Here is a 21,143-nt window from a genome sequence, read left to right as displayed (position 1 = left end):
CTCACATTACTTAAAACATGTTGCTTGGACTTCCCTGGTGGTCCAGTGCAGGCAATCTGCCTGCCAAAGCAGGGGACATGGGTTTGATCTCTGATCCGGGAAAATTTCACATGCCCCAAGGCAACGAGGTCCATGTGCTACAATTACGGAAGCCTGAGCTCTAGAGCCCATGCTCTGCAACAAGAGAAGCCTGTACACTGTAAAGAAGAGTAGCCCTAGCTCGCCACAACTAGAGAAAGCGACGTGTGCAGCAAGGAAAACCCAAGACAGCCCAAAAAGTTTAAAAAAGTAAACAGATAAAAAAGTAAACAACAAAAAAACCCCATGTTCCTTTAGGTTTTTCAGGCAACAAAGGAAAGGAGGTTCTAAGAGGGCCAATAAAACTCCAGTGTTTGGCATCAGCTGTGGAGCCTTCCAGGTGACACGGTGATAAAGAACCGCCTGCCGATTCAGGAGACGTAAGAGACACAGGTTTGATCCCTGGCTGGGAAGATTCCCCTGGAGTAGGAAGTGGCAACCAGTATTCTTGCCTGGAAAATTCCATGGACAAAGGAGCCTGGTGGGCTCCAGTCCATGGGGTCACAAAGAGTCAAACATGCCTGAGCGACTGAGCACGCACACGCATGGAGCTTTTACCTCTTCCCTCCTCTGCACCCTCTCTAAGTCTCTGCCAGATACTCAGCAAACTCCCCCAAAGAAGGGGCAGAGCAAGGAAGGTCAGCATATAATATGTGTGGAATCTGAGGTCGGCCTTGAAAGCAAGTGCAGTTCACCTGAGCGGAGAGAAACAGGTCATTCTTGACCAGAGGGGTCACAACACATGGGGTTCATAGGGTTACCAGGGTCTGAGTGGTGACTAGGGGTCAGGTGGGCACAGGCAGGAAGGGAGGCTGGGCTGGTGAGGCTGCCGCCATCTTGTTCCTCAGCCTTTGGGTCCCTATTTCCTCACAGCTGGACCACTGGTTTCATCCCTGTAGACTCCGTCTTGATTCCGTTCTTTGCCAGTCCTGATGGAGGCTGACTGTGTGTCCACAGCCATACCCTCTTTTTCTACCAGGAGTTGCACACTCCAGTTCATGCTACCATTACAGACCTGACCCAGCCACACCGGCAGGACTGCTGACACTGCCCTTCACCCACAAATGAGATGCAGGCTAATTGGTGCCCTTGGAGGGACACCTGGAACCAGATTCTCCCAAATGACAGCCCACTGTCTGCCCAGCTCCTGGCCCTTCTAGGCCTGAAGTCCTGCTGTTTCCAGGCCCTCGGAGTTGGGGCTTTATGGCTCTGCCTCAGTATTTTTTTTTTTTTTTTTAATATTTGTATTTATTTGGCTACACTGGGTCTCAGTTGCGGCATGCAGGATTCTTGATCCTCAGGGACTCATGTGATCTCTCGGCTCAGTTCCCTGACCAGGGATCAGTTCCCTGACCAGGGATCAAACCTTGGCCCCCTGCATTGGAGCATGGAGTCTTAGTCACTGGACCACCAGCAACCCCAGTTCTGCCTTATTATTGATGACTTTTTCCTCCTATGTGGAATGGGAAGTTTTACCCCTGACCCCAACCCAGTTTTTGGCATTTTACTCCCCAGAAAGAGGTTTTCATGATGATTATCTGGTTCCCTAGTACCCTGCAGTTGGAAGCCAGCTATGGCTAGAATCATGACTAAGATTGATGTTGATTTAAGCACTGTTTAAAAGAGCTTAGCACTGTGCTTACCTATTTTTTCTGGTCCAGGAGTCAGCCTCTGTAGCCCCATCATTTCCCACCATTCATTCTGCCCTGGCTTGTTATCTCTGCTTCTTAGAGAAACACCATGCATTGTACTTAAACACAACTTAATATGTTATCAAGATGTGCTGCATACATAGAAACAACACTGGTGGGCAATCTCTATAACCTGTGATGCTAAGGTCAGATGTTTTATGTAATAACAGTAACAATAGCAACAGTTAATGCCACTATAATACAATAAGTTAGATTTTTGGTCCCCAACCCTTTGGGAATCAGGAACCAGTTTCATGGATGACAAAATTTCTTTGATGGGGCAGTGCGGTGACTCAGGTGGTAACTCGAGGATGGGGAGTGATGGGAACAGAAGAAGCTTCGATGACTCACCCAGCCTGCCGCTCACCCCCTGCTGTCCAGCCCATTTCCTAAGAGGCCAAGGACCATTACTGGTTTGTGGCCCAGGAGTTGGGGACCTTTGCTTCAGATATATACTCATTTGGTCCTCACAATAACTCCATGGTGAGTACTATTGTCATCTCCATTTTATAAAAAAGGAAGTCATGTCACAGAGAGGATAATTGACTGGCTCAAGGTTGCACAGCTGGTGAGCAGTTATGACCGAGATTGAATCCCAGACATCCTGACCCCTGCACCTGAATTCTTCACCGTCATACCATGCTGCCTGTCTGAAGCAGGAGGCCATTTTAGATTCACAATATGATCAGTGGTCAACTTTGGGATAATTGTACAACTGCTAACATAAAATATTTCTGTTAAAAGAGAGTTACTGCTTATGAAAGCTAATTTAGACTCGCACTGTGCCAACACACAAGCATGCAATCTGACACAGACAAGTACTTAGCTCTGAGTGAACAAGCGATCAATTCAGGCAAGAGTTTTGGAGTAAAAATCAAACATAAAATATGTAAAGGGATTGTCACAGTACCTGGTGCATTGTAAACATTTGATAACATGTCATTTGGTAATTATTATTATTATTGTTATTGCACATGTCAATATTATGAACTGATGTGCAGTTTTTCCATACTACTATCATATTTACCATGCTGCTGAGTCGCTTCAGTCGTGTCCAACTCTGCGAGCCCATAGTTGGCAGCCCACCAGGCTCCTCTGTCTCTGGGATTCTCCAGGCAAGAATAGCTTTCTCTAAAAAGAAACGGAAGAAGTGTAAAATGCTATCTCTCCCACTGTGCTTCCCTGCCTTTGGATATTCTCTCTAAAAGGCTTTACTTGACAATTTTTCTGTAAGCAAAATGGATGCTAAAATTTTGTCTTTCAACATGACAGTAATGTTGGGAGGTAAAATAATTTGCAAAGTAAAGCCCTTGAAATAGACTATGTTAATGAAATACTTGGAGAGTTCCTAAAAAATCAAATTATACTTTATACTATTCCTTCTATGCACTCCTTAGAAATATACCATCTTGAAGTAGCTTTTATTAACAAGAAATAGCATGTCCAATAAGGGACATGGAATTATTTTCAAGTATGTAAGAATGGGAGCTTCTCCATCTCTCTCTCTCGTCTGTTTATCCACCCAGGGTTACCCTGCACAGAGTGTCACACTTGGAAGATCCCTGTGCTGGCTCTACAGTCACTGTTTTGAAATCCTTATGAAACAGTGTCCGTGCAGTTTTCACCATGCACTAGACATCTGCACTACAAATGACAACACTTGTCTTAGTCTGTGGTGGGACTTCCTGACGAGGTAGAGTTGATTCACTTGAGCAACATCTCAGGGTCTAGTAACTCCCCACAAGGAGCTTAAGCTCAATTTAGAACCAAGGAGAATTAATAACATATTTCCAATAGATATTATTTCCATTACTATTACCACAGTAGAGATATATCCTGGCCAAGGGACTTAGTAGAAAACTAAGTGAGGCTCATTTTGTGGGGAGGAAAGAAGTGATTGGTGTCAGAAATAACCTGCCCCAATCAGGGAGTTATGCTGAAATCACCTTCATTTCTGGGATCTTGGGTGTGAAGAAGCTTCTCTGGTGCTCAGCTGGAGCCCATAAGACACAAGTTGATTACCATGGAGCTGCATCTCTCCGTGTCTGTTGTCCTGCGCAGGGCTGCACACCCTCCTTCAGCTGACTTTCATCTCAAACAGAGAGCTTCTCTTGTCTCAGAGTCAGTCATTTCCTAAAAACTTTATTATGATATAACTCATATACTGTACAATTTAATGTCTACAATTCAGCCTTTTCTGTTTGTTAGTATTTCACAGGGTTGTGCAGTCATCACCATCGTCACTTTTTCAATACCCTGAAAAAAAAATCCATACCCATTAGCAGTCATTCTGCAGTCCTCCCCCACCCCTCATTCAGCCCCTGGCAACCACTGATCTACTTTCTGTTTCTATGGACTTGCCTGTAATAGACATTTCATGTAAATAGAATCCTACAATATTTGTCCTTTCGTGTCTAGCTTATTTAACTTAGCATAATATTTTTAAGGGTCACCCATTTCATAGCATGCATCAGGGCCTCATTTCTTTTTATGGCTAAATAACATTCTATTGTATGGACATACCTCATTTATTTATCCATTCGTCAGTTGATGGACACTTGGGTTGTGTTCATTTGGGGGTTATTGTGAATAACGCCACTATGAACATTCGAACACAAGATTTTATATGACTCTATGTTTTCATTTTTCTTGAATGTATACCTAGGAGTGGAATTGCCAGGTTATGTGATAAAGCCAGTCATTTTTCTACATATCTACAAAAAGAAGACTCTGCTCTCGGCATCACTAAAACCAAACTAGTTATTGAATATGAAAATCCCTAAGGCTCCAAATTATGTAGTAGTGAAATCTTATATATTTGGGTTCAAACCTGGGAGTCAGATTTGCTGAAACACCTATGGCGTAACGGAGAAGGCAATGGCACCCCACTCCAGTACTCTTGCCTGGAAAATCCCATGGACAGAGGAGCCTGGTAGGTTGCAGTCCATGGGGTCATGAAGAGTCAGACAAGACTGAGCGACTTCACTTTCACTTTTCACTTTCATGCATTGGAGAAGGAAATGGCAACCCACTCCAGTGTTCTTGCCTGGAGAATCCCAGGGACGGAGGAGCCTGGTAGGCTGCCGTCTGTGGGGTTGCACAGAGTCGGACACGACTGAAGTGACTTAGCAGCTATGGCGTAAATGGCTCTATAATTAAGTAAACAAGACCCAGAAAAGGTTAATATCTCTCTGACTTCTAGCACAGAGTAGATAATCCAGGATTTTTGCTCCGCCTCTGCCAAAAATTGCATTTGGCATCTCTTCAGCATCACACTGTCTCCTGAGGCAGTTTGGGAGGTCTGGCCTGGGAGATAGACGTAGTAAAATACGGCGAATTTTAAACGTGTCTCTCTGTACGTGCCAAGCAAAGATTTGAAAGGTGCGGTGATCTTGGTGTATTTCTCACCGCCCTCATTCATGTGTTGAAATGTACCACAAGGGGGCGGTATTAGTAGGTAGGCCTTGGAGAGGTGATTAGGTCATGAAGAGGGAGCCCTCATGAATTGAATTGGTGTTCCTATAGGAGATGCTCTAGAAAGCTGGCTGGCCCTTCCTTCACCACGTGGGTATACAAGGAGGTCTGTGACCTAGAGCAGGGTCCTCAGCCAACCCTTCAGCTCCTGAGTTATATTTTCAGCCCCCAGAATTGTGAGAAATAAATGTCTCTCTTTTCTTTTTAATGAGTCACCAGGTCAATGGTATTTTGTTATAGTAGCCTGAGCAGACTCAGAAGAGGGATCAATTTGAGGGAAGAAGTTATAAAAAATAATGTGAATACTGCCATGGCAGTGTTGTCAGCCTTTGAAGTGCACACGAGTCACTCATGTCTGATTCTGATTCGGTAGGTCTAAGAAAGACGGCTAAGTTCTAACAGGTTCCTCCGTGCTGCCCGCGCTGCCTGCCTGTTGACTCGCACATTGAGTAACAAGGCTCTATGGGACCCCGGGGTGGCTGCAGGACATGCATAGTGGCTCCCTAGGCTCTGAGCATCTCATGGACCCCAGTTTGCTGCCCCAAATTTGACTGCCGTATGCTTTTCTAGGTGAAAGCAAGCTTGTCAGGACCGAGTGAAGTGAAAGTTGCTCAGTCATGTCCAACTTGTTGTGAGCCCCTGGACTGTAGCCCTCTAGGCTCCTCTGTCCATGGAATTCTCCAGGCAAGGATACTGAAGTGGGCTGCCATTCCCTTCCTCAAGGGATCTTCTGGGGGATCAAACTTGGGTCTCCTGCATTGCAGGAAGATCCTTTGCCATTTGAGCCACCAGGGAAGCCCCTTTAGGGCCAGGTATCCCACACCTAATAACCTGATGGGAGAGGTTGAAGACACTAGCGCCGCAAGCCTGGTTCTCTTCATACAGAATCAGGAATCCCGTCGGGTCTTTCAATTCAGTGAAGCTCAACAGGCTTGATTAAGTAGCAATTTACGTGGAAGCCTGGAATCTTCATGGTGCAGAGAAAGGTCAGGATCAGACCTGAAATGAAGAATAATTGAAAAAGAAATTCAAAGTTGTACTGTATTCACCTAAAAAATATTAAAAGGGGAAAAAATTTAAAAACCACAGGGAAATATAAACAAACAAACAACACTAAACTGCCACTTCCCCAACCGGGCTTTCCATCTGCCAGACACAGCCCAATGTCTAAAGATTTTTGTTTTCACATGTCTCACAGCTTTGTCTTTCTGTCTTTCCCATAGAGACTTTCTTGTCCTTTCTCTTTCCTTCCTACTGGGTTGGGTTTTAACTGGGTAGATACCGCCTCTCAGACTTTAAACTACACGTGGATCACACAGTCTGACAGTAGATCAGGAGCTGCCCAGGAATCTGCATTTCTAACAAGCATCTAGGTGATGCTGATGTGAGAAGCAAGGGCTTAGATTAGCTTAGCCTCTCTGCTTCTTTATTTCCCCTCCTCCTTAAAATTAATAGGTAGTAAATGCTGACTGAATAGACTATATGATCCTTTATGATTCTTAGTTTTATAGTGTATAGTAGAGATGACAATGAAGGTTATTTTTCCAAGGTCAGGCTGAAAATTAAGTTTAATAGTAATATATGGAAGCCCTAGCACAGTACGTGACACACAGTAGATGCAAAAAATTAGTTTAGTTTATTCCATCTTCCTAGGTTCCATATGGAGCTCTAAGCAGGCAACTTTTGTAAATCCAAGGGTTAAACAAGCATTAATAATTGGTATCAATAGACAACTACAAATGAGACATTTCCTTATTTAAAAATGCACTGTTTATTGAAATGGAGGATGAGATAGTTGGATGGCATCACCAATTCAATGGACATGAGTTTGAGCAAACTCCGGGAGATAGTGAAGGACAGGGAAGCCTGGTGTGCTGCATGCAGTCCATGGGGTTAGAGAATCAGACATAACTGAGTGACTGAACAACAATGACAACATTGAAATAGAAGTGAACTATATACAATTAATTGCTGTGGAAAAGTGTAATCATACTGACTTAGAAACTATCAATATATGAATTGCAGGGTGACATTCTTTTGAGTACAGGCCACCTAAAGTAAGATTAAGATTTCAGAGAAACCCAAAGGCAAGGGCTTCACCCTTATTCCCCATCAAAGACCACTATCAAAGACTAAGGTAAGACTAGCCAGGGACTTTCCTGATGGTTCACTGGCTAAGACTGTAAGCTCCCAATGCAGGGAGCTTGGGTTAAAACCCTGGTCAGGAAGCTAGATTCCACCTGCCACAATTGAGAGTTTGTATTCTGCAATTAAAGCTTAACATTCAGAAAACTAAGATTATGGCATCTGGTCCCATCACCTCATGGGAAATAGATGGGGAGACAGTGGAAACAGTGTTACACTTTATTTTTTGGGCTCCAAAATCACTGCAGATGGTGACTGCAGCCATGAAATTAAAAGACGCTTACTCCTTGGAAGTAAAGTTATGACCAACCTAGATAGCATATTACAAAGCAGAGACATTACTTTGCCAACAAAGGTCTGTCTGGTCAAGGCTATGGTTTTTCCAGTGGTCATGTATGGATGTGAGAGTTGGACTGTGAAGAAAGCTGAGTGCCAAAAAATTGATGCTTTTGAACTGTGGTGTTGGAGAAGACTCTTGAGAGTCCCTTGGACTGCAAGGAGATCTAACCAGTCCATCCTGAAGGAGATAAGTCCTGGGTGTTCATTGGAAGGACTGATGCTGAAGCTGAAACTCCAATACTTTGGCCACCTCATGTGAAGAGTTGACTCGTTGGAAAAGACCCTGATGCTGGGAGGGGTTGGGGGCAGGAGGAGAAGGGGACAACAGAGGATGAGATGGCTGAATGGCATCACCGACTCGATGGGCATGAGTAAACTCCGGGAGTGTGTGATGGACAGGGAGGCCTGGTGTGCTGCGATTCATGGGGTCGCAAAGAGTCGGACACCACTGAGCAACTGAACTGAACTGAACTGGTGCTGCAATTAGACCCAGTGCAAACAAATATTAAAAATAAAAAAGGATAGCAAGTTATCCCCACCCAGAGGCTTCTAGCCTCTGCCTGAAGGTGGGTCCTTCAATCAGTAGAATGTCTGAGCCCTGGATGATTTGGCTTTCCCTGTGTTGGGTGGAGAGATGACAGATGAGTGTCTGGCTCTCTGGTGCAGGGGTGGGGGTGGTCTGCAGGCCTGAAGAATTTTCCTTTCCAAAGGAGGAGATGTTCTGACTCTTGTTTATGTTTACGGCAGAAAGCCGAGAGACCCTGGTGACACCCGATCATGAGTCTAATTTCATCAGGGACACCGAGGACCAAGATTCTTATATTAACCAGTAGAACACAGAAAGTCAAGCTAGAGCATGACTTCCAAACAAAGAGGGACTTTTCACAGAAAGTCTCAGACATTACACATTCTCATTCCTCATTGTGCTCTGCCGTCCATCTTCTGGGAAAGAGGCATACAGATCATGGCACAACTTGCTTAGAACAATAGGCAATTGTCATAGTCTATTAATTCCATCTGCTTCTGACGGGAAGGAAAGATAGTTACATGGTGAAGTCAGAGGGTCTCAGACACAGATGGGGATTTTCCTGAGGGTCTCCCACTAGTACTGATGTATAATTGGAAGCATGATGTAAGGAAGAGACCTCCAGACATTCTTCTTCTCTGGGTTATCAAGGTCTCAGTCCCACCACTGTTTCTGTGATCTGAGCCCCCTGTTTTATTTAGAAAAAAATTTTTTCCAGTGGGGATCTGGTGTAGAACTGCAGTATTAATGTAGATGGCGAGAAAGGAAGGAAAGTAGAGAGGGATCTTGGAGTGAGATGACATTACCTGCCATGGAGTGGAAGATCTCTGTCCTACCCATTATCCATCTAATTCAAAACCAGAGAGAAAAACAGTGCCTAACTATTCTTAGGTTTCTTGATAATTCCTAAATTACTTTACTTCTTATTATTTAAAAAAATTCATATAATTTGAGAGTATCATGTAGACAACCTTACCCTTAACTGGATCCTCCCCTTGAAGGAGCCGTGATAGGGAGCCACAATTCCTGATTTTTCAACTAAGTGCTCGTGTGATCCTGGGTGAGTAGCTTAAACTTTCTAAGTCATTATTCATAAGAGATGTTAGTCTCTATTGATGTTTTCCAGTGTGCATAGTGTGGAATAAATGTTAGGCAAAAATAGGATTCATTCATTTGCCAATGCAGGAGACACAGGTTTGATCCCTGGCGGGGAAGATTCCACATGCCGTGGAGCAACTAAGCTTTCACACCACAACTACTGAGTCCATGCTATAGAGCGTGAGGGCTGCCTAGAGGCATACCTGTGCCTAGAGGGCATACTCCAGACAAGAGAAGCCTCCACAATGAGAAGCTCAAGGACTGCAACTAGTGGGTAGCCCAGCACTTGCTGCAACTAGAGAAAGCCGGTGAACAGCGATGAAGACTCAGCAAGGCCATAAATAAAATAAAATAAAATAGGATTTGTTGATCAAATGCTGCATTAGGGCCAGTTTTCTTTGTTGTAGGACTTCTCAGTGTCCTTAAAATGCTAATATACACTGGGACTCTTCAAAAAGAGGTTAGAATATACAGTTTGCAAAAAAACCCAAAAAAACTTTTATTAGAGAGCCCTTCTCCTTCAACCCTACCCCCATTTTAGTAATATTTCCTGGGACTTTGTATGAGATTGAACACATTTAAAGAAATGGTGGTCCAAATAGTATCTAAATTTTAATTTTAATAGTTATTTTGAAATCCTTTCAAAAGGATGTTAGATTCTACTTATCAAGTTGCCAATCTGGACAGCATTGTCAGAAACTTCCTAAAAATTTCATTTATCTCAGCTTTTTCATTGACATAATATGAATTTTATGTTGATCATAAAATCATGAATGAGTCTAATACCTTTATATACTGCATCTGAAATGAATTACTCAGGCCTTGGAGACTGCTCTATTAATTTGTTGAGCAAGGGAATGTCTGTGTGATTTAAACATTACCTTCAAATATATCCAATGTTTTAAGAACACATCAGATTGATTTTATGACCAAACTGATTGCTCAAAAACTTCTTTTGAAAATGGTCCAGGAAAAAAGAATAGACTTCATACTGTTTAATTCAGGGTACATATACAGAATATGCTATAGTTCATTATAAACCACTATTTTGGTGGATTACAGAGGTGTAGAAGTGTCCACCAAGGGTAATTTCTACTGAAAGAAATTGTAAGTTATCAGTGATTTTTAGAACTTGGGTATTTGTCCTTTGAGGGGATATCATTGTCTATGCAGAAAGAAGTCTTAGTCACAAACAGGCTATTACAGTAATCCAAGCAGTGATGACTAACCATCTATTCATTTTAATTTCTTGGGTAATTGGTTCCATCTATTAGCAGTCAGCCACATATTTAAAAGACTTTTCTCCATAAAAACCTTTCCTCTTGGGTGTGATGGTCAGCTAAGCCAGTAAGCATAGTGGATTTTGCCAGCATCTTATATCTGTGATTTCAGACACAGCGGGGATTGGTCATAAATACCTCCCCAAACAAGATCTATGCAACAACTCCTACTATTTCTGACAACAAAAATAATCCCGTCGGCATATACTTTGCAATTAGTTTTCTTTTATTGTATGGCACAGATTTATATAATTTACTTTGTTGCCCTCATAATATTCTCAGAACATTGTAGATCCCCTGGTGGAGAGTATGGCAACCCACTCCAACATTCTTGCCTGGAAAATCCCATGGAAATAGGAGCTTAGTAGGCTACAGTCCATAGAATCTCAAAGACTCAAACATGACTGAGTGACTACACATGCACCCAGGCAGTCATGTTATCCTTAGGATATTGTAGGTATCCATTTAACACATCACTGTAGAAGGACTAGAGTAGCTGAATATATTTTACAGTTTGCAATAAACGAGATCATTTCTGAGATGAGAACACAGCACTGATTTTTATGTGCCTTTCACATTTCAAACTTGGATTTAGTTGGACTACAAAATATTTACATTTTTCACAACCTACAAGTTCTCGTTTTGACAGTCTGGTTGAGAACCACAACTCTTTTTTCGTTTTCAAAAATGTCCAAATTCCTGAATTTTCTCTTCAGGTCAGTTCAGTCACTCATTCATGTCCAACTCTTTGAGACTCCATGAATCGCAGCACACCAGGCCTCCCTGTCCATCACCAACTCCCGGAGTCTACCCAAACCCATGCCCATTGTGTTGGTGATGCCATCCAACCATCTCATCCTCTGTCATCCCCTTCTCCTCCTGCCCTCAATCTTTCCCAGCATCAGAGTCTTTTCCAATGAGTCAGCTCTCTGCATCAGGTGGCCAAAGTATTGGAGTTTCAGCTTCAATATCAGTCCCTCCAATGAACACCCAGGACTAATCTCCTTTAGAATGGACTGGTTGGATCTCCTTGCAGTCCAAGGGACTCTTAAGAGTCTTCTCCAACACCACAGTTCAAAAGCATCAATTCTTCTGCACTCAGCTTTATTTATAGTCCAACTCTCATATCCATACATGACTACTAGAAAAACCATAGCCTCGACTAGATGGACCTTTTTGGACAAAGTAATGTCTCTGCTTTTTAATATGCTATCTAGGTTGGCCATGACTTTCCTTCCAAGGAGCAAGCATCTTTTAATTTCATGGCTGCAATCACCATCTGCAGTGAATTTTCTCTTACCACCACCATTACCATCTAATAATCTTCATTCTGGAAAAACAAACCAATGTGATCCATATAGAAACTGAGGCTAAAATGTGCTAACAGTATCATGGCAGAAGAATTAATTCATAACATTCCTGAAGGGATAACAAAAATCTGTTCTAATTTGAATTTTGGACCAGAGGAGTTGAAAATGCCGTGCCTAGAATGGTGAACTGTGTTACTGTTATATCTCCTGATTTTGGTAATTATACTGAAAATAAATTAGTGAATATCTTTGCTCTTGGAAAAAATTGTTTTATAAATCCTGTCCTACACTGACAAAAAGCACCACTTTGTAGTTCTCTGTTGCTGGAATTATCCCACATTCATTTGAAAGGTGTGTGATTCATGCAAAACACACTTTATGGACTCAAACACCTATCACTTGAGACCATCCTCTGCAATTGTAAAACATAGTCAAAGGGAGAAAAAGAGGACAGATTTATTGTCTACAAGATCAGAGCAAGGGAAAAAATTTACTTCCTCCCTTGAAAGTTAAATTTTCATTTCAATGAATTTAACAGACTGTAAGAATTTTTTAAGGTAAAAAAATAGTTTTAAAAGATTTCAAACCCAGGAAATAATTCAACAGTATCTATGTGTAAATTATGAAGTATAAACTTATGTGGATTTTCTATATTTTTTCTGGCATGCCTTTTTAAAAGAAATACTCTTATAGGTACACTCAAATGTCCTCCCATTTGTCCTCCACTGCAGTGGTAACCTTTATCTGAATTTGATGTGCATCAGTGCAATGCCTATTTTGATGCTTACCATGTATTGTATATATGTCCCCAAACAACATCTATTTTTCCTACTTTTGCTTTCTCATTTACATAAATGTTATACTAGTCAAGTCTACATCTTTTTTTCAAACAGATTTATTGAGATATAATTAATAGTATAATATAATTAATGTAATATAATAAATTATAATATAATTAATAATAGAATACAATATAATATGATACAATTCATCCATTTACAGTGTACAATTTCAGGACTTCCCTGGTGGTTCAGGGGCACCCCAGGTGGCTCTAGGGGTAAAGAACCCACCTGCCAATGCAGGAGACAAAAGAGATGTAGGTTCAATCCCTGACTCAGGAAGATCCCCTGAAGAAGGGCATGGCAACCCACTCTAATATTCTTGCCTGGAGAATCCCATGGACAGGGGAGCCTGATGGCCTACAGTCCATAGGGTCACAAAGAGTCTGACGTGACTGAAGCAACTTAGCATGCACGCACTGGTGGTCCAGTGGTTAACATTCTGTGCTTCCAATGCAGGGGACCCGGGTTTGATCCCTGGTCAGGGAACTAGATACCACATGCTGTGACTAAAGATCCTACATGCCACAACTAACACCTGGTGCAGCCAAAGAATAAATAAATAAATTGTACAGTTGAATGGATTTTAGTATCTTCAAAGATATTTGCAACTATCACTACAGTAGATTTTATAACATCTTCATCACCTCAAAAAGAAATCCTGTATCTTCACTTTTCATCCCCCATTCTTTCATCAGTCCTCCCCCTAACCCCAGTTGTAAGCAGCCATTAAACAAATTTTAGTCTCTGTAGACTTGCCTATTCTAGACATTTTATATAAACGGAAGCATATAATTTTTTTTCTTTTGCGAAGTTTTTCACTTAATATAATGTTTTCGAGGTTTGTGCATGTTGTAATATTCCATTGTATGGATATACCACAAATTGTTTATCTCTTCATCAGTCAATGGACATATGGGTTGTTTGCACTATTTGGTTGTTGTGATAAGCAATCATGCACCTGTTGTTGTGTGGACAGATGTTTTCATTTGTCTTGAGTAGTTTGCCAGGACACAGCATTGGTTTTTGGTCCACGTAGATCTAATTCATCATAACTACTGTGTGGTACTGCATCGTATTAATAAGCCTCATTTTATTTTTCCCTCCTGTGAATGGACAAGTTGGTGGTTTGTTCTTTTTGCCTTCTGCTTATAGTGCTTCAGTGATGTCCTTGTATGTACCTCCATGTGTATAAACAGGGACTTTCCAAAGGATGACCTTCACACGTGGAAGTTAAGCAAATCTGGAACTTTCTAGTTTTTGCCAAACTTCACACCAACAGTGTAGACAGACATGTTCACATTTAGCAGCAAGATATAAACATTGTCATTTCTCTATATTTTCCCAAAACTCAGTGTTATCTGACAACTTTTTTTTTTTTTGTCAGTGTGATGGCTCTGCTTCATTAGTTCACTTCTGTATTCATTTTTCTGTTTAGTAGTGAAGCTGAGCAAATTCTTGTCTTTATTGATCATTTTCATTTCCCCTGCAGTGAACTTCCTTCTTAATTTTTGTATGTTTTCTAGTGGGTTATATAGTTTTTCTCTTATTAATTTGTGAGACATGTTTGAAATATTCATTTTATGTCTGTTAAAAACAGATCACAAAGATGCAAAGATCATCTTCTGATCTCAAGTGTTTTTCCCAAATTAAAAAATAATTTAAAAATTTTCCAGCTTTATTGAGATATAATTGACATATAACATTGTGTAAGTTTTAAGGCACACAATGTGATGATTTAAGCTGCAGTCCATGGGGTCTCAAAGAGTCGGACACGACTGAGCGATTGTACTGAACTGAACATTGCAAAATAATTACCACAACGGAGTTAGTTAATACATCCATCACCTCACATAATTTTCTTTTTCCTTTTTGTGGTGAGAACATTTAAGATCTGTTCTTTTGGCAACCTTCAAGTATTGATACAATTTGACTCTAATCACCATGTGGTAGGATAGATCCCAAGAACTTATACCTAGAAGTTTGTCAGTCAGTTCAGTCACTCAGTTGTGTCCAACTCTTTGTGACCCCATGGACTGCAGCACGCCAGGCCTCCCTGTCTATCACCAACTCCCAGAGTTTACCCAAACTCATGTCTATTGAGTCGGTGATGCCATCCAACAATCTCATCCTCTGTCATCGCCTTCTCCTCCTGCCTTCAATCTTTCCCAGCAGCAGGGTCTTTTCAAATGAGTCAGTTCTTCACATCAGGTGGCCAAAGTATTGGAGTTTCAGCTTCAACATCAGTTCTTCCAATGAATATTCAGGGCTGATGTCCTTTAGGATGGACTGGTTGGATCTCCTTGCAGTCCAAGGGACTCTCAAGAGTCTTCTCCAACACCACAATTCAAAAGCATCAATTCTTTGGCGCTCAGCTTTCTTTATAGTCCAACTCTCACATCCATGCATGACTACTGGAAAAACCATAGCCTTGACTAGATGGACCTTTGTTGGCAAAGTAAAGTCTGCTTTTTAATATGCTGTCTAGGTGGGTCATAACTTTCCTTCCAAGGAACAAGGGTCTTTTAATTTCATGGCTGCAGTCACCATCTGCAGTGATTTTGGAGTCCAAAAAATAAAGTCTGTCATTGTTTCCCCATCTATTTGCCATGAAGTGATGGGACCGGATGCCATGATCTTAGTTTTCTGAATGTTGAGTTTTAAGCCAGCTTTTTCACTCTCCTCGTTCACTTTCTTCAAGAGTCTCTTTAGTTCTTCATTTTCTGCCATAAGGGTGGTATCATCTGCGTATCCTTTTACCAAAGCCTCCATTTTCCTGACCCCTAACCTCTGGTAACCACCATTCATCTCTCTGTTTCTGTAAGTTAAGCTTTTTAGGTCTTACATACAAGTGATAGAATACAGCATTTGTCTAACTATTTCATCTGTGATAATGACCTCAAGGTCTATTTTTTAAATGCTTTTTATCATACATTGGTTTTAGTTTTTAATATTAAATTTATCCGTGTTTCCTTTATAGCCTATAGATTTCGTTTTTTAGTTTTAAAATTCTCTCATCATAGTCTTATGTTAGTTTTCTGTATTTTTTTTCTGAAATGCTAGGTTTTGCTTTTTTCATATTTAAGTCTAATTCATTTGGAATTGTGCGTGTGTGTGTGTTTTCATGGGATAAGTTGAAAATCTAAATTCTCTCCTCTCTATAAAATTCTCTAATAGTCTCCTTCAGATATCTAATGTTTTAGCATCTTTTATTAAACAGACTATCCTTTCTTCATTGGCTTGAAATGCCACTTTTGTTATACATCCATATTGTGTGTGTGAGAGAGAGAGAGAGAGAACATGAAAGAGTGAGCAAGCAGAGGTGAGCAAGCAGAGGTAGGGAGAAGGAGGGAAAGAGAAAGAAAGAAAGCAGATAAGGGAGAGGTTATTCCAGGGCTCTCTATTCTGCTGTGTTTGTGTCAGCTGTCTAGTCTGCTGTTTGTGTATCACTGTGCTAATTCCCCTAAATTTACTTTAGTTCTATAGAAAGTCTTGTTATCTGAGAAGGTGAATCCTTCCTCTCTCTCTTCCTCTTTCTTCTTCATCTTCAAGATTATCTGGGCTATTCATGGTCTTTTGCTGTTCCATATACATTTTAGAATCATATCACAATTATTAATGCACACTTGCTAAGTTCCAAAAAGAAAGCTACTGATATTTTTCTTGTAACTGTGTTGAATTTAAATTTATTTGGAGAAACTTGATTAATTTTAGACGTTGTTGAGATAAGGATACAATCTAAAATTCAAAGAATAACCATGAAAAAATAGAAATGGGACATGTAACTTCTAAACCAATACAAAGAAAAAAGGAACTAAAGAGCAGTCTGGTAAATTGACATCTTTACAATCATGTAGTGTCTTTTTACATATTATTGTGTTTACTATTTTACAGACCCTACATATCATCGTTAGAATATAGTTAATGAAAAACCAAAAAAAAAAAAAAGAGGCAAAGAAAAGTATGGTAAATTAGAAGAACAAATGTTATAAGAGGAATAAAGTCAATTACATCAGTAATGATAATTATTGTTAATGAGCTAAACTCACTGGTTACAAAATGGTACAAAAATGTCCTCAGCTTGGATATTTGAAAGTCCAGCTACAAACTGCTTACAATCGATATGTGCCAAATAATATGAAACATTAAAAGTAAAGGGGTCATATGAAAAATACAAGCCCAATACTAACTTTGGCAGTCATGAGAACACACCTCTCAGATCTCTGATGTAAGGAGGAGCATAGATGACCAAGACAACCAGCTGATGTGCTCTGGAGCCAAGCTTCCCCGGGGCTATTCCCAATCAATGGCTTCATGTGGCAGGTATGCAGGTTCCTGGGAGACGTGGAACTCCTCTGACAGGTGACTAGCTTGAGGACTCTCTAATAACCTAAGTGAACTTCTTTTAGACTGGACTATATCTAAGATGGGCTTCCCTGGTGGCTTGGCGGTAAAGAATCTGCCTGCAAGCAGGAGCCACAGGAGATGCGGGTTTGATCCCTAGATCAGGAAGATCCCCTGGAGGCAGGCATGCAACCCACTCCAGTATTCTTGCCTGGAGAATCCTATGGACAGAGGAGTCTGATGGGCTACAGTTCATAGGGTCGCAGAGTCTGACATGATGGAAGCAACTTAGCATGCATGCTAGCAATCTAAGATGCTTCTACCCAACCTTCCTTCCCTCCCTTCCTTCCACTCTCCTTCACTCGGGGGTCAGTCTTGCATTGTAGTCTAATGGTTCTCTCAGCCTCTCTCAGTTCCTTCAATATTTTCTCTGACAAAAATAAATTTCTTGCATTTTTAATGCCATCTTGGAGGCAATGGATGGACCAGACTTGTACACCACTCCCTCCCCACAAAACAAATATTTAAAAAAATCGAGCTGGAAAAAAAAAAAAAAAACAGACTTGTTATCTATATTAATATTAGCAAAAGACTGGAAGGCACAAAGCCTTACTAAGACTAAAGAAAATCATAATTTAATGCCAAAAGGAAATATTTACCAGGACCACATTTATCAAGAGTAATATATGTGTTATGTATAATAACTTGAAATACCAACAAGGCATAAAATATACAAAAGAAAATTGACAGAATTACGACTAGAAAATGACAAATAGACAGTTATATTTTTTCCTTTTTAAATCTTTCAGTGTTTTTACTTAGTGCCTTTACTTAGTGGTTTTCTTAGGGTTTGCACTTCCATGTCCATTTTATATCTTTAGTGTTTTTTTATGTCCTCACTGTATCATTACTTCCCTGTTCCAGTTTCCTTATTCCAGGTTCTGCAGCTTTAATCCTGCTTTATCTGCTGACTTTTGCACCTGGTGGATTGACACCTCATGTATTTCTGATGAGTTTCATTGTAGGACCATTGTTAACAGAGACTTCTCCCCAGCCCTTAACTCATCCCAGGGCTGTGAGACGCGAGAGGGTTGGCATTTGCTTCTGCCAAGTACCTCAGAGGGATCACTGACTTTGAGACCAGATTAGGTTAACTCTTTGGAGGGAGCTCCTGAAAACAGGCTAGAGGGAATTATGATGCCTCTACTACACAAGGTGCAGGTAGGGTGACCAGTTGCCATGGTTGGTCTCAGCCTGTGGGTGATCCTGGGCTTCCCAGGTGGCACAGCAGTAAAGAATCCCGCTACCAGTGCAGGAGACACAAGAAACTTGGGTTTGATCCCTGGATTGGGAAGATCCCCTGGAGAAGGAAATGGCAACCCAGTCCAGTATTCCTGCCTGAACAATCCCATGGACAGAAGAGCCTAGAGGGCTACAGTCCATGGGGTCGCAAAGAGCTGGACACGACTGAAGTGACTGAGCGCACACACACACACACATACACACACAGGGTTCCCGGGATCCAAGACTCTCAGATTTAAAACCAGGATAGACTGTGGGCAGACTGTGACCACTGATCACCCTAAGTAGAGGCCTGGTTTCAATTTCTTTTTCCCTTTAGGGAAGAATTATTTTCCCACCCAAATCTCAAGCAGAGATGGACAAGCTTCTATATCATGCCCCCAACCAGGATAATATTTTCGAGTTGACCTTTCCAATGAGGCTGCCGCACTTGGGAGCACCTGGCTTTATTCTAGAATCTTGGTTCCCACTTCCCCCTCACTTGGTTCAAAGGCCCTGTCTCATGTCCCCGCAGAGTATTAGAATGCCCCATGCTAACCCCACTCTGACACTCTTGACCCATTAGCTCATGTGCTTTCAACTCACTTTAATTCCACCCTTGTTTCAGACAACTTGGGTGTTCCTCTTCTTATTTGTGAGTTCCTGGTGCATTTAAACTTTTTATTTTTGTAGTATTTTCTATCTTTATAGCTGGAGGATTGTCATTTTATCTCATCTGCCATCTTGCCAAGACCAGCACTCCTCCCCAAACAAGTTTTTACCAGCCTGTCTGGCCTTGCAGCAACATAGCCTATAAAATTCATAAAATACAGCAACTTCTAAATGATTCAAAGTTGATAGGCATGGGTTTGCCAAACAACAGATACTAGAGAATTTTTGTATATTAGTTAGGGTTCACCAGAAAAGCAGAACCAACAGGATGTATAGAGGTATATACAAGAAGAGATTTATTATAGGAATTGACTCATACAGTTATGGAGGCCAAGAAGTCCCATGATCTGATGTCTGTGAGCTGGAGATCCAGGAAGGCCAGTGGGGTAATTCAGTCCAAGTCGGAAGACCTGAGTATCAGGGACCAATGGTGTAAGTGCTGATCAGAGTCCGAAGACCCAAGAACCTATCTGAACAGAAGACTGAAGACCAGTTCAAGCAAAGAGAGCAAATTTACTCTTCCTCAGCCTTTTTTTTTTTTTCTATTTAAGCCCTCAAGAGATTGGATGCTGACTACCCACATTTGTGGGTAATCTTTTAAACTCAAGTTTAGCAATTCAGACTCTAATCTCTACTGAAAACACCCTCACAGACATATTCAGAACTAATAATGTTTTACCAGTTCCCTGGTGGCTCAGATGGGAGACCTGGGTTCGATCCATGGGTTGGGAAGATCCCCTGGAGAAGGGAATGGCTACCCACTCCAGGATACTGGTTTGGAGATTTCCATGGACAGAGGAGCCTGGCAGGCTACAGTCCACGGGGTCGCAAAGAGTCAGACACGACTGAGCGACTTTCACTTTCACTTCACAGTTACCAGGGCATCCCTTTGCCCAGTCAAGTTGACAGATAAAATCAACCATCACAATGGAACTCACCATTTCTATAAATGATTTCTAAAACTATGCTGTGCAGTGTAAAATATAATTGTTGTTTAGTGAAACAGACACAAGAAATTTTTTTTTAAGAAATTCTTTTTTATGGTATCTATAGTGTAAAAAAAAAAAAAATCCTGACAGTTGTATGAGTTAGATAATCTATGGTATTTGTTTTTTTAAAAACACTGATAATGGGACTTCCCTGGTGGTCCAGTTGTTAAGAATCCACCTTCCAATGCAGGGGACCCAGGCTCAATACCTGGTCAGGGAACTAAGATCCCATGTGCCTCAGGGCAACTAAGCCCATGCAGGGCAACTACTGGGCTCTCATGCTCTGGACCCTGTGAACCACAACTAGAGAGCCCCTGAGCCACAAAGAAAGATCCTACATGCCACAACTAAGACCTGATGTAGCCGGATAAATAAATATTTTAAACAAACAAACACAAATCTCTCACTGATATTTACAATGTTGTAAACCAACTATACTTCAATTTTTTAAAAAATTAAAAATAATGAAAAGAATGAGCAAGAAAGAGACGAGCTCTATTAATAACACTAATAATCAGCTCTCCGGCCACAGGTCTATTTTATCTTTTATCTCTGTGAGAATTGGCTGTGGCTATGACATCCCTGGTGGCTCTGTCGGTAAAGAATCCTCCTAAAATGTGGGTGACCTGGGTTCAATCCCTGAGTTGGGAAGATCCCCCTGGAGGAGGGCATGGCAACCCCCTCCAGTATTCTTGTCTGGAGAATCCCCAAGGACAGAGGAGCCTGGTGGGCTGCAGTCCATGGGGTCACAAAGGGGACATGACTGAGTGACTAAGCACAGCACAGCATGCCAATCCTGAACTGTGAGTTCAGGAAGAGGAGACCGCCTAGAAGAGGAGGTGTATGTGAAGTCTCTGAACTTTAAGGGGGTAGAAAAATTGCTCTACTGGGTAGGATTCACATATCCTAGGTGAAAGTAAGTTGGAGGCTCCCATCCACACAGTAACCAGAGTTATTCAGTGAAAAATGTACATTGCTTTTCTAGAAATAAAATCTAGGAACAAAATCTAGAAATTCTAGATACAAAATCTTTAAAATAGGATTCAGTTTTTCAGTTCAGTCACTCAGTCCTGTCCG

The sequence above is a fragment of the Dama dama genome, chromosome 12 (assembly GCF_033118175.1).
Source record: "Dama dama isolate Ldn47 chromosome 12, ASM3311817v1, whole genome shotgun sequence".
Taxonomy (NCBI): domain Eukaryota; kingdom Metazoa; phylum Chordata; class Mammalia; order Artiodactyla; family Cervidae; genus Dama; species Dama dama.
Note: the sequence above shows the minus strand (reverse complement) of the source record.